At 49.7% G+C, this 11,653-nt stretch overlaps 1 protein-coding gene across 1 annotated transcript in view; it reads left to right on the forward strand.

Moving 5' to 3' along the window:
* The first annotated feature begins 238 nt into the window (after positions 1-238).
* The window catches only part of R3HDM2 (R3H domain containing 2), a 74,980-nt gene continuing 63,565 nt past the window's right edge, over positions 239-11,653 (forward strand). Inside the window, exons 1-2 of the mRNA XM_014958900.1 lie at positions 239-816; positions 2,465-2,770. The gene's annotated coding sequence lies outside the window, so the exon portion shown is untranslated. The remainder of the gene's footprint in view (positions 817-2,464; positions 2,771-11,653) is intronic.

An 11,653-nucleotide genomic window follows, 5' to 3' on the forward strand; every position in this document is an offset into this window, starting at 1 on the left:
TCGCGCTCCCGGAGCCTGAGGCGGGTGGTTTGGGCCGAGCCTGGGGCTGGGGGTGCTGCCGGGGCGGGGGGGAGGGCCGCGCCGCCCGCGGGGAACCCTCCCGCCGTGTCCTCCCCGCGTCCTCCTTCCTTCCACCGGGCTCCGCCGTGTCGCCCCTCCCGGGCCTCTCTCCGGTTCTCCGTTATCTCCGAGGGGTTTGCGAGGCTCGCCGTGCTCTGGGGGGCGGGGGGCGGCTCGCAGAGGGCCGCTCGGAGCACATGGTGGCCGGGTGCTGCCCTGCCCCGTGTATACCCGGGGAGAAGGGGCATCCCTCCACCGGCCCCCGGTGCCGGAGCCGCCGCGGCTGCCCCGTCCCCCCGGTTTTCTGCGAGAGGCTGAGGAGGAAGAGGAGCAACAAGTGGGAGAGGAGGCCTCATGTCGCCGGTGGCCCCCGCGTTCCATTCTAAGAGCCCGGGAAGCTCAGTAACGATTTCCACTCTCCTCACGGACAACGTTTTTGGGTTTGGAAGGCTTTTCTGGAACCATTTCTGCCTTCTGTGGCCCTGCTGGGTGGAACAATCCAATGCTGGGGTGTTAGGTGTCTTCTGGCTCGGCCGGAGTGTGTTCAGGAGGGATTTCGAAGGTTCTGTGTAGGCTACCGATGGGATACGTGGAAGGGTTGTTTTGTTGCTTGTTACCCCGTGTTCTGTGCCCTGTGACACATTTCAATCCTCACAGGCCTTTTTTCCGTACCCGTAGATGTTTGGGCTGTCTGCCTGAGTGTCAAAATTGCCTCTGACTCCTGCCAGTGCAGTATTCTGGCAGCAAATTTTACAGGTAAGTTGACATTATTTAAAGCCTGGAGCCTCTCATCTCTTTAAAATGGTCTGAGAGAGGTTGTCCTCCCGAGCTGGTGATGCAGCCTGTAAATAGATGTAGCTGGTGGATTGTTCCCTTTCTTCTGTTGCTCACTCTGTGACTCTTTTTTTAATCTTTCCCCATTATTTCCTTTAGAATTTGGTCTAGATGTATCTTTCATCGATGACAGTCTTTTATGGTTGCCAGTCATTTTTCTTTCTGGCCTCTTTCTTGGTATTTTGAGATGGGCAAGAAGGCTGAGCCCAGGCTTGGGCTGCTGCACCGGCCCCTGTTCTTGCAAAGGGCTTGATGATGCTCTGTCTTTCAGAACCTGCTTGCAGGAGGGTCTTCTCCTTTCAAAAGGGCACTGCACATCTGGGGGAGTGCTGTGCAAAGACTCTTCTAGCTCCTTAAATATTGGGTAAAAGCTCCCACCGGTTCCTAATCGGCTCATTGAGGGCGATCTGCAGACTCCAGTTGTTTTTCTGCAGTCTCTTTTATTATCAAATGTTCCTTAAACGAGGCCACAGAGAATCTGAACTTGCTGGTAAAGTCGTTATTAGCCTCTTTTCTCTCTAGAGTCCGTGCTTAGTTCTGTTACAGCTGTGTCCTTTTGAGTTACTCCAACTTATTGGTCCTGTGCAGCGTTCTGGGTAAGATCCCTCTTATTTCCCTCTGTCCCAGGATATACCCTTTTCTGCCAGGTCTTCACCCATTTCCCGTGTAGCGTGAGAGCGCTTCGTGTTGGTGAGGTTCTCTCTCAAAAGCAACGAGGATGGACATGTCATTACCTGCTGGCTGTGTTGGGAGGGCTGACTGGGGGTACAAATCCTGATCCTGTGGAGCAGAGCGTGCCGTCGGCCACGAATATCCCAAATCATTGGTGTTTCAAGGGCTGTTTTGCTCAGTTTGCACAGGGAGCGTGTTGTGGGACCTGGTTTGCTTGGGACCTTGTCAGAAGGCAGGTGAACACACATTTACAAATCAAAACAGTGCCTTAGCAAATTCTAAATCTCTGTCTCGGTGTCTCTTTTCCTGCTGGCACTGTGCAGAGAGGTCCCACACGTGGGTGATCTCAGTTTGGTTTTCTGTTACTGGTACTTGTTGAGCATCTGGTCTTATCTCTTGACCTCTTCTTCGCCTCCCTTTGAGAACTGAGACCTGGTTTCCTGTGGTTACTTCAATTCCTCAATTCTGATTCCTTATGCTCCATTCTTTTTTATTTCTATCCCATTTGCTACCTATAGCCTGTTAAGGCTGACAGATGTAACCTCTGTGTTCTTCTCCTGGACTTTGCGTGGAGAAATTCTCAATTAAATCATCCAGGTATGCTTGCCATAATCTTCCTTCCTGATTAAATGGCAATTCACTAGTTCACAGGTGATTTGCTGAAATCTTTTTTTATCTTTTTTTCAATAGATGTTCTCTTAGGGTCTCCCTTCTCCATCCACAGCTCTTTTTGTATTTTCAATGAGCTGTAGGACATGTATTGGTAAAGATTTCCCCTTGTTCCTTCCTGTTTCTTTGGATGCAAGGACAAATTGTATCTGCAGAGAAAACTTTGGAAAGTGTGTGTTTACAAATATAAGGGTTTTTTGTTTGTTTTGTTTTTAATGGAACAAACTAGATGATGAGGAAAGAAATTAGACTGAATTTCTTCTTCACTGTCCACCAAGATGGCAAACTGTGATGTTTGATGGCAGCTTCACTGGAGAGTGAACCCTTGCTCCAGACTCCAGGGACTGCACAAGTGAGGATGGATCTCAACAGGTTGTTTGCAATGATGGTGCTTTGCTGGAGACAGTCACCTGGCTTTTGAGGAGCTGGATTGAGACTCCCAAATCAACTCCTGCCAGTTGTGAAGGAGAAACATCCCTTGGATGTGGTCTCTTATCTCTCCTCCTGCTCATGCTTGGGCACTGGTGCCCTAGAGGTGAGTCAGTGTGGGGCCAACTGACCCCTTAGTTCCCCAGCGTTGCGATTTTTGCTACTCCTTCCTCCAAGGGACAGTTTGAGCTATTTGTATTGCAGGAACAAGGTGAAACCTGGAGTGATTTCTCTCGGGCAGTGGTTCGTATCGTTGCCTCCTCTTTGACTGAGTCATAGAATCATAGAATTGCCCAGGCTGGAAGGGACCTCCAAAGGGCATCTAGTCTGACCTCCCCGCAGTCAGCAGGGACACCCCCAACTAGACCAGGTTGCCCCATCGAGCCTCCCCTTGAATATCTCCAGGGAAGGGGCCTCAACCACCTCCCTGGGCAACCTGTCCCAGTGCTCCACCCCCCTCACTGAATTTCACTGAATTTTAGAGTTGGAAGGGACCATAGAGATCATCTAGTCCAACTCCCCTGCTGAAGCAGGATTGCCCAGAGCTTGTCAGAGCACGTTACTCAGGAGCATCCAGGAGGGTCTTGAAAATCTCCAAGGAAGGGGACTCCACACCCTCCCTGGGCAGCCTCTTCCAGGGCTCTGCCACCCTCACCGTGAAGAAGTTTCTCCTCATATTTGAGTGGAACCTCTTCTGGTCCAACTTGTGCCCGTTGCCCCTCGTCCTCTCCCAGTGAAGAACCCTCTCCTCATCTCCAGTCTCAATCTGTTCCCCTCCAGCTTGAAGCCATTGCCCCTCGTCCTGTCACTGCAGCCCTTTCTAAACAGGCTCTCCCCAGCCTTCCTGTAGCCCCCCCTCAGGTACTGGAAGGCTGCTCTTAGGTCTCCCCGGAGCCTCCTCTTCTCCAGGCTGAACAACCCCAGCTCCCTCAGCCTGTCCTCGGAGCAGAGGTGCTCCATCCCCCTCATCATCCTCGTGGCCCTCCTCTGGACCCTCTCCATCAGGTCCATGTCCTTCTTCTATTGAGGGCTCCAGCCCTGCACACAAGACTCCAGGTGAGGTCTCACCAGAGCAGAGGAAAGTGGCAGAATCCCCTCTCTGGACCTGCTGGCAACGCAGCTTTTGATGCAGCCCAGGATGGGATTGGCCTTCTGAGTAGTCCCTGAGTAGGAGCTTTGTTTGCTTACACCTTCCTGGGTTCCAAACTGAGAAGTTATTTTCTTTAGTGCAGCTCTATTGCTCTCCATTCAGAGATGTACAATGTTGGTCAGTCAAGGGCTGCTTCATGCTGTAGCCATCTGAGTGGTGAGCATCAAGTCTTTGAGCTGGTTGTCCACTCAGCAGAGTAGAATTAAAGGAACTAGTTAGTTCTCTCAGATTCCTTCTTGGGTATCTTTGGTTTTTGTTGGTTTTTTTTTTTTTTTTGGACAGGATCTGCAGTATCCCCGTGTACTAGTCACCAGGCTGGAAGAAGCAGATGCTTCTAAATCTAGTTCTTCAGCTTGCCAGAACATAATGCATCTTCTAGCAGACTGTGGCCTCTTACATCCTGCGAGTTGCAACATTAGAATTTCTCAGATACCTGTGGATCATCTCTTGCTGAGGTGCTGGAGGGAGCTGGTCTGTTTGTGCACCGTTCTTTTTTTGATGGACTTCACAGACAGATGAACCATCTCGGCACCTCCAGCTGTTGGTGTCATGGTCTTCTCACTCCTGCTAGAGAATTTTGCCCTGGGGAGGAGGCATGGCCCTGGGGAGGAGGCATGGCCCTGGGGAGAAGGCATGGCCCTGGAAAGTTTAAAGTTGATATAATTTATGGGGTACCTTCCTCTTTGCAATGGAACACGAGTTGATGACTGGGTAGACCTTTTCTCCAGCAAGCAACCAGGTTTCTGTCAATGTATTTGTCTTTAATTCTAGCTGATCCTTTCCATCACATAAGGTGAAAAAGGGTGTTTGCAGTGTCTGTCTGTTTTGGTTTTTTTAATGCCTAAAGGCTTGTTCTCTGGCTTAACTGTGGGATGATTTGGCTGTGATTTAGAGGCAATTAGTGCCACCTCTTAACTTCCTCTAGCAAGAAGTTTTGCTCGTGTATAAATGTGAGTGGAGGGTGTATACCCACTGCGTTATACGAAGTAAAATTTATGGGTTTCTGTCTGTAAACCAGAGAGAAGCCTGTTGTTTCACAGCAGCTTCTCCTGCCTGTAGTGTTCCCTGTGCTGGAGCACAAGGTGGGTGCGAGCTGCATGAAGCCTATAGGGATCTGAAGAGCTTTGGTGGCCAGCACTGCTTGGAGAACCTTTGGGTGTAGAACAAGAAACGTGGCAAAATTCAGGGAGGCCATCCCTGTGCCACTGGGTTGGTCCCAGCTTGATGGCCCATCCTGTCCCTGTGCGTGACTGTCAGCCAAGGAATTTAGAAGGGGCTTTTGGCAGCACTAATATATGAATGACCTTATTGCTCTCTCCAACTCCCTGAAAGGAGGGGGTAGAGAGATGGGGGTCGGTCTCTTCTCCCAAGTCACAGGCGACAGGACGAGAGGAAATGGCCTCAAGTTGCGCCAGGGGAGGTTCAGGCTGGATATTAGGAACAATTTTTTCCCTGAAAGGGTTCTCAGCCCTTGGAATGGGCTGCCCAGGGAGGGGGTTGAGGCCCCATCCCTGGAGGTGTTCAAAAGCCGGGTTGATGTGGTGCTGGGAGGTCTGGTTTAGTGATGATGCTCCTTGTTTGTTGTGGGGGTGTCTATTTTTGTCAGTGAGGTTGATGGTTGGACAAGATGATCTTTGAGGTCCCTTCCAACCTAGAAGATTCTGTGAATCCTTTTTACCCTGCTGTGAGTAGGTGCCTGTAATCCCTCCTTTAGAGGTGGATGATCTGAAGAACAGGGAGAAGAAATTATTTGGCTAAGATAGGATTCAGCAGGTCAAGGGAGGTCATCCTGCCCCTCTGCTCTGCACTGGGGAGGCCACAACTAGAGGACTGCATCCAGTTCTGGGCTCCCCAGTTCAAGAGGGACAGGGAACTGCTGGAGAGAGTCCAGCAAAGGGCAACAAAGATGATTCAAGGATTGGAGCATCTCCCTTATGAGGAGAGGCTGAGAGAGCTGGGACTCTTTAGTCTGGAGAAGAGAAGGCTGAGGGGAGACCTTATTAATGGTGACAAGTATCTCAAGGGAGGGTTGAAGGAGGAGGGAACCAGACTCTTTTCAGTAGTTGCCAGTGAGAGGACGAGGGGCAACGGGCACAAGGTGGAACATAAAGGGTTCCTCTTGAATATGAGGAAGAACTTTTTCATGGTGAGGGTGGCAGAGGCTGCCCAGGGAGGGTGTGGAGTCCCCTTCCTTGGAGATTTTCAAGACCCGCCTGGATGCTCCTGAGTAACATGCTCTGACAAGCTCTGGGTGGTCCTGCTTTAGCAGGGGAGGTGGACTAGATGATCTCTATGGTCCCTTCCAACTCTAAAAATTCAGTGAAATTCAGCATGAATACGGGAGCGTGATTTGTGAGGGAGCCCGATGTTTCCATTGGGCAGGAAGTAAATTGCAGTAATTGTATACCTAGAGGTTTTTACTGGAAGTATGATTAATCCAGTCACACAATGGAGCAATTTAATAAAATCATGCATGCATTTCTATTTCTCTGAGGGGAAAATAATAAAAAAAAAAGAGTTGGAGGTGATATCTGAAAGAATAGTGGGATGTAGCTGAGGACCATAGTTCGATTCCCTCTCCCTTTAAATATATCACACTCTCCTCCAGCTTTTTTTTTTTTTTTAAGCCTTGTTTTGATTTTTTTGAGTCCTCCTAAACCCAGCTGGAAGGCAACACGACCTGTTTCCTGCGTGGAGGCAAAGGTGAGGCTTCGGAGGAGAGGTTTTTTGGGTCGGAGTGTGGGCAGCAGCAGGAGGAAGGGCTGATGATGATTCCCCTCCCGCCCGGCAGCGCCGGGATTCCCCTGCATGGATGATGTCAATGGGGGCGCATGCGGATTTATGATTTTATTTTTTATTTTTTTTTTTAAATAAAGCCCAGTTTCATTATGTATTGGGAGCACAAGCTGTCTTTGTGTACTGCAGGCTGAGTCACTGCTGCCTCCCAGCGAATTTCGGTGACGATTATTGAGTGTGGGCAGATGCAGCCTACTCTTTATAGCAGCTCGCTTGTATTTTTTTTTTAATGAAGTTTAAAAATTTTTTCTATTGCTTTGACATCCTTTTCTTTGAGAATCTAATTTATTCCGAGCTGAGTTTAGACACAAGCACCACTTTATTACGGAAGGTGTTTGCTGTAGCTCAGAAACTGACCTCTTTTGGGAGGATTTAGGCATCTGTCTGTTAGGAAATAGAATCCTGTCCCGCCTGCTTCCCTGTGAGCAAACCAAAATGAACAGATCCTAGAGTCATAGAGCAGTTTGGGGTGGAAGGGACCTTAAAGCCCCCCCAGTGCCACCCCCTGCCCTGGGCAGGGACACCTCCCACTACACCAGGTCCCTCCAAGCCCCCTCCAACCTGCCCTTGAACCCCTCCAGGGATGGGGCAGCCACAGCTTCTCTGGCCAACCTGGGCCAGGCTCTCACCACCCTCACACCGAAGAACTTCTTCCCCAGATCCCACCTCAATCTCCCAGTTTTTGGTTGAAAACCCTTCCCCCTCGTCCTGTGGCTCCACTCCCCAAACACCATCCCTGGAGGGATCTAAAAGCTGGTGCTGAGGGCCATGGGGCAGTGGTGGGTTGGGCAGTGGTGGGTTGATGGTTGGGCTTGATGATCTTCAAGGTCTCTTCCAACCCAGGGAAGTGGTGGAATGGCCAGAGAATCCCAGAACATTTTGGGTTGGAAGGAACCTTAAAGCTCATCCAGTTCCATCCCTTCTGGTGGAAGGGCCACCTCCCACCAGACCAGGTTGCTCCAAGCCCCCTCCAACCTGCCCTTGAACCCCTCCAGGGATGGGGCAGCCACAGCTTCTCTGGCCAACCTGGGCCAGGCTCTCACCACCCTCAAAATAATTTCTTCCCAAAATCTAACCTAAATCTCTCCTTTTTGAGCTTCAAACCCTTCCCCCTCATCCCATCACTCCCCTCCCTCATCAAGAGTCCCCCCCCCCAGCTTTCCTGGAGCCCCTTGAGGGACTGGAAGGGGCTCCAAGGTCTCCCCGGAGCCTTCTCTTCTCCACGCTGAACCCCCCCACCTCTCTCAGCCCCCCCTCCCTGCAGAGGGGCTCCATCCATGGATCATCTTCGTGGCATGGATCATCTCTGTGGCCTCCTCTGGCCCTGCTCCAACAAGTCCATGTCCTCCTGATGTTGGTGGCCCCAGAGCTGGAGGCAGCACTCAAGGATGGGGGGTCTCCCCAGAGCGGAGCAGAGGGGCAGAATCCCCCCCCTCTCCCTGCTGTCTTGGTGATCGATGTCTTGTGGATGGATTCTCTGCTAAGGATGGAGCTCCTGCTTCTGTCTTCCCACCAGTGGGACCATTAATGGGTTCTCATTTGTCTGGTCACTTACAGGAAGGCTTTTTATTGAAGTTTTAACTATTCCATCAGAGCACCCTCATGGTGGCCGCTGTGTTGAGATGTTAGTTGGCCAAGGAAGAGAAGCACACAAATTAGGTCAGCACAATTGTATAAGCCTTATTTTTTTTTATTTTTTTATTTTTTTTTTAAATTTTATCCCTCTCCACAACCCTGAAAGTATTCTGATAACAGCATGTCCCAAGCTGATGGAGGCAGCTTTGGCTGAGGAGCTTTTTCATCCAGGCATAACACGTTCCTGGAGTTAAAAACTTCCCAAAACTGAAACCTCTAGCACTGCCTCGATGCCTCCAGAAGCCACAGCCTGTTTCTTAAGCTTATTCTCTCTGATAATTTTAGGTTTGAATCCAATGGAGTTGTAAAACGCGGAGTAATTTTTTTGGAGAGGAAGCATCTTTGTACCAAGTCATTCAGGAATAGAGCGGTGAGGTTTTACCCAGAGAAACCACTGAGCAATATTGGTGGTGAAGAGTAATAACAGGAAAATTCTGCACTGGGGGGGCAGGAGGGGGGTGGGAGTAGAAGTTGCTGCCTGCTGTGACCTCGAGCAAGCGATGCTCTAATCAGGGGCTGAGGCATAAATGGGTTTTTTAACGTGTAAAAGTCTGTTGACTTCAGGTGGCCATTACGAACTTTTCGATATTTTAAATGTACGAAACATTGAAATTAGAAATTCTGAGGCTGGTGGGACATTTGTGTTCTTTTCATAACCACAGTTCTGATAATGTATATAAAATGACTAAGTCCCAAGACAGTAGCTGGACTACTTTTGTTAAATCTTCCTTTATTTAGTCCTGTAAAGTACCGTTACGTGCTGGCCCCAAATAGCAGCTGGTTGAGAGAGAGCATCACCCGACTGCGGGTGACTCCTGGCCACCCCAGGCCAGTCGAGCAGGTCTTGGTTCCTCAGCAGGGGCTGGTGACACGCTGACACCAACCTGTGTGTGACCCCCAGCGTGTAAATAGGACCATGAAAGCATCAATTTTAGGGCAAAGCAGAGAAAACTCTAAAATTAGACCTGGCGTGGCAGTTGTGGGTCTGCTTTGTAAATGCCAGTGCGTGTTCTTCTTTCCCTTTTCTTTTTTTTTCCACTTTTATTCCCTCATGTCTTCGAGAATATTTTTTTTATATCTGGGGGGAAACCCCAAAATATTTATGGAAAGCTTGTTCTGTGTACAGATTTAATAGATTTTGGATTAACTACACGGCAGCATTCTGTTTTTCCTTATCAAAAATTTACTCTGCATTTTCTTATTAGTAGCAGTTTCCTGTCTTAGAAGTATTTGGGAAATTGGTGTCGTTCTTCTTCATGAAGAAACGGGGAGAGATCGCTGTCTTTCTGGTGTTATTTTCTGAAACTGCGAGGAGGGGAAGAAGCAGACATCTGTTAAAGTATTTTCACAGGTTCTGCAAAACCTGGAAAGACCCATCTTTTTCTTTAGAGCAGCCCAATGGCAAACTGAGATAAAGGGGCTCTATCTGTGACTGTGGCTTCTTCGTTATTAATCGTAAATGTGAAATATGTTGGGCTCTGCAGCTGAAAGGAGGAACTCTTAGGTCTGATCATGCCCTTTCTAACCTGACTTTCACCACTTCTGCTGCGTCCTAATTCCCACCACAAAAAATAGAGGTTGTGGACTTGTTCAGACAGTAGAATGTTTTAGGTGAGCGTGAAGCGTGGGGCTGTGGTTTGGTTTCTTACCTTGCAGTTACTAATGCAAGAAGGGGAGTGGAATCCATCGAGAACAGTTTTCTTCCCCAGATCTTCCCTAAATCTCCCCTCTTTCAGTGTCAAACCCTTCCTCCTCATCCCATGGCTCCTCTCCCTCATCGAGAGTCCCCCCCCCAGCTTTCCTGGAGCCCCTTGAGGGACTGGAAGGGGCTCTAAGGTCTCCCCAAAACCTTCTCTTCTCCAGGCTGAACCCCCCCAACTCTCTCAGTTTGTCTGCATAGGAGAGAGAATAATTGTTTTGGTTTTCCAGTTTAAAGGGTAAGCAAATGAACATCGAGTGCTGTGTCCAGTTTTGGGCCCCCTACCATAAAAAAGACATTGAGGTGCTGGAGCGGGTCCAGAGAAGGGCGACAAAGCTGGTGAGGGGTCTGGAGAATAAGTCTGATGAGGAGAGGCTGAGGGAGCTGGGGGTGTTCAGCCTGGAGAAGAGGAGGCTGAGGGGAGACCTTCTTGCTCTCTCCAACTCCCTGAAAGGAGGGGGTAGAGAGATGGGGGTCGGTCTCTTCTCTCAAGTCCCAGGTGACAGGACGAGAGGAAATGGCCTCAAGTTGCGCCAGGGGAGGTTCAGGCTGGATATTAGGAACAATTTTTTCCCTGAAAGGGTTCTCAGCCCTTGGAATGGGCTGCCCAGGGAGGGGGTTGAGGCCCCATCCCTGGAGGTGTTCAAAAGCCGGGTTGATGTGGTGCTGGGAGGTCTGGTTTAGTGATGATGCTCCTTGTTTGTTGTGGGGGTGTCTATTTTTGTCAGTGAGGTTGATGGTTGGACAAGATGATCTTTGAGGTCCCTTCCAACCCAGAAGATTCTGTGATTCTGTGATCTGCTGGGATCAGTTTGTGGACTTAGGCTGCTGCAGCCTCTGTGAGCTGCCCGGTTTGACACACGTGCTTTAGTTCATGCCACCTTCTCTCTGCTTTTCTCTCCTTCCCCTCCGTTCCTCTGGCACCGGCGCCTGTTCTATTTTTAAACCGTGCTGTGCTTCTGTATTGCGGCATTTCTCTTCTTGAATTATTTATCAGTGTTTGGAGCTGAATGGAGCGTGTTACGTTTTTTCCACTGCTCATTATATTGCCCACGTGTCTTGTCTTGAGCCATTGACAGATTCGGTTCATGTCAAATCAGGCTCGGCCTCAGCTCGGAGAGGGGCTGGAGGGGTTTGGGCGCAGGATCCCTCAGATCCGTGTGTGTCTGATCCTCTCGCTGCTGGGGCAGACGGGGAGCGGGTGGTTGCCATGATAACACATCCTCGACTGAGCCGGATTTGAATGGAAGGTCCCTTTTTTAAAAAAAAAAAAGAAAATAAATTAAAAAAAAAAAAAAATCATCTTTCTTGCTGCCTGGAGACTGACTTCAGCTGAGGAAGAAGACACCTCCGTGCATGTGTGTGTGCCGGCACGTGCGGAGAAGAAGACGGCGTCAGAGACTTGTGGGCATGGCTGAGGTTGCCTCAAAGCTCCTCGGTGGGGAGGAGGGGTGTTTAATTTTCACTGAGTAGAAAAGGGGTAATTTCTTTTCCATTTAAAAGCCTTCTCCGTTCCTCCCTGCCATGCCCAGGGCACGCACCCTTATCCATCAGAGATTGCAGCGCGGCCTTTGAAAGCAGCAGGTGGGCAAGATATTTCATTTCTGGAGGGTTTTTCCAACTGCTCACTAAACTTCATTTGCCCCTTCCCCTTTCTTCCTCGAGTATCTCTCAGCGTTTAGATTTCCTCCTGCTATCCCTTTCTCCCC

This window comes from Calidris pugnax, unplaced genomic scaffold, assembly GCF_001431845.1.
Source record: "Calidris pugnax isolate Ruff unplaced genomic scaffold, ASM143184v1 scaffold384, whole genome shotgun sequence".
NCBI classification, from domain to species: domain Eukaryota; kingdom Metazoa; phylum Chordata; class Aves; order Charadriiformes; family Scolopacidae; genus Calidris; species Calidris pugnax.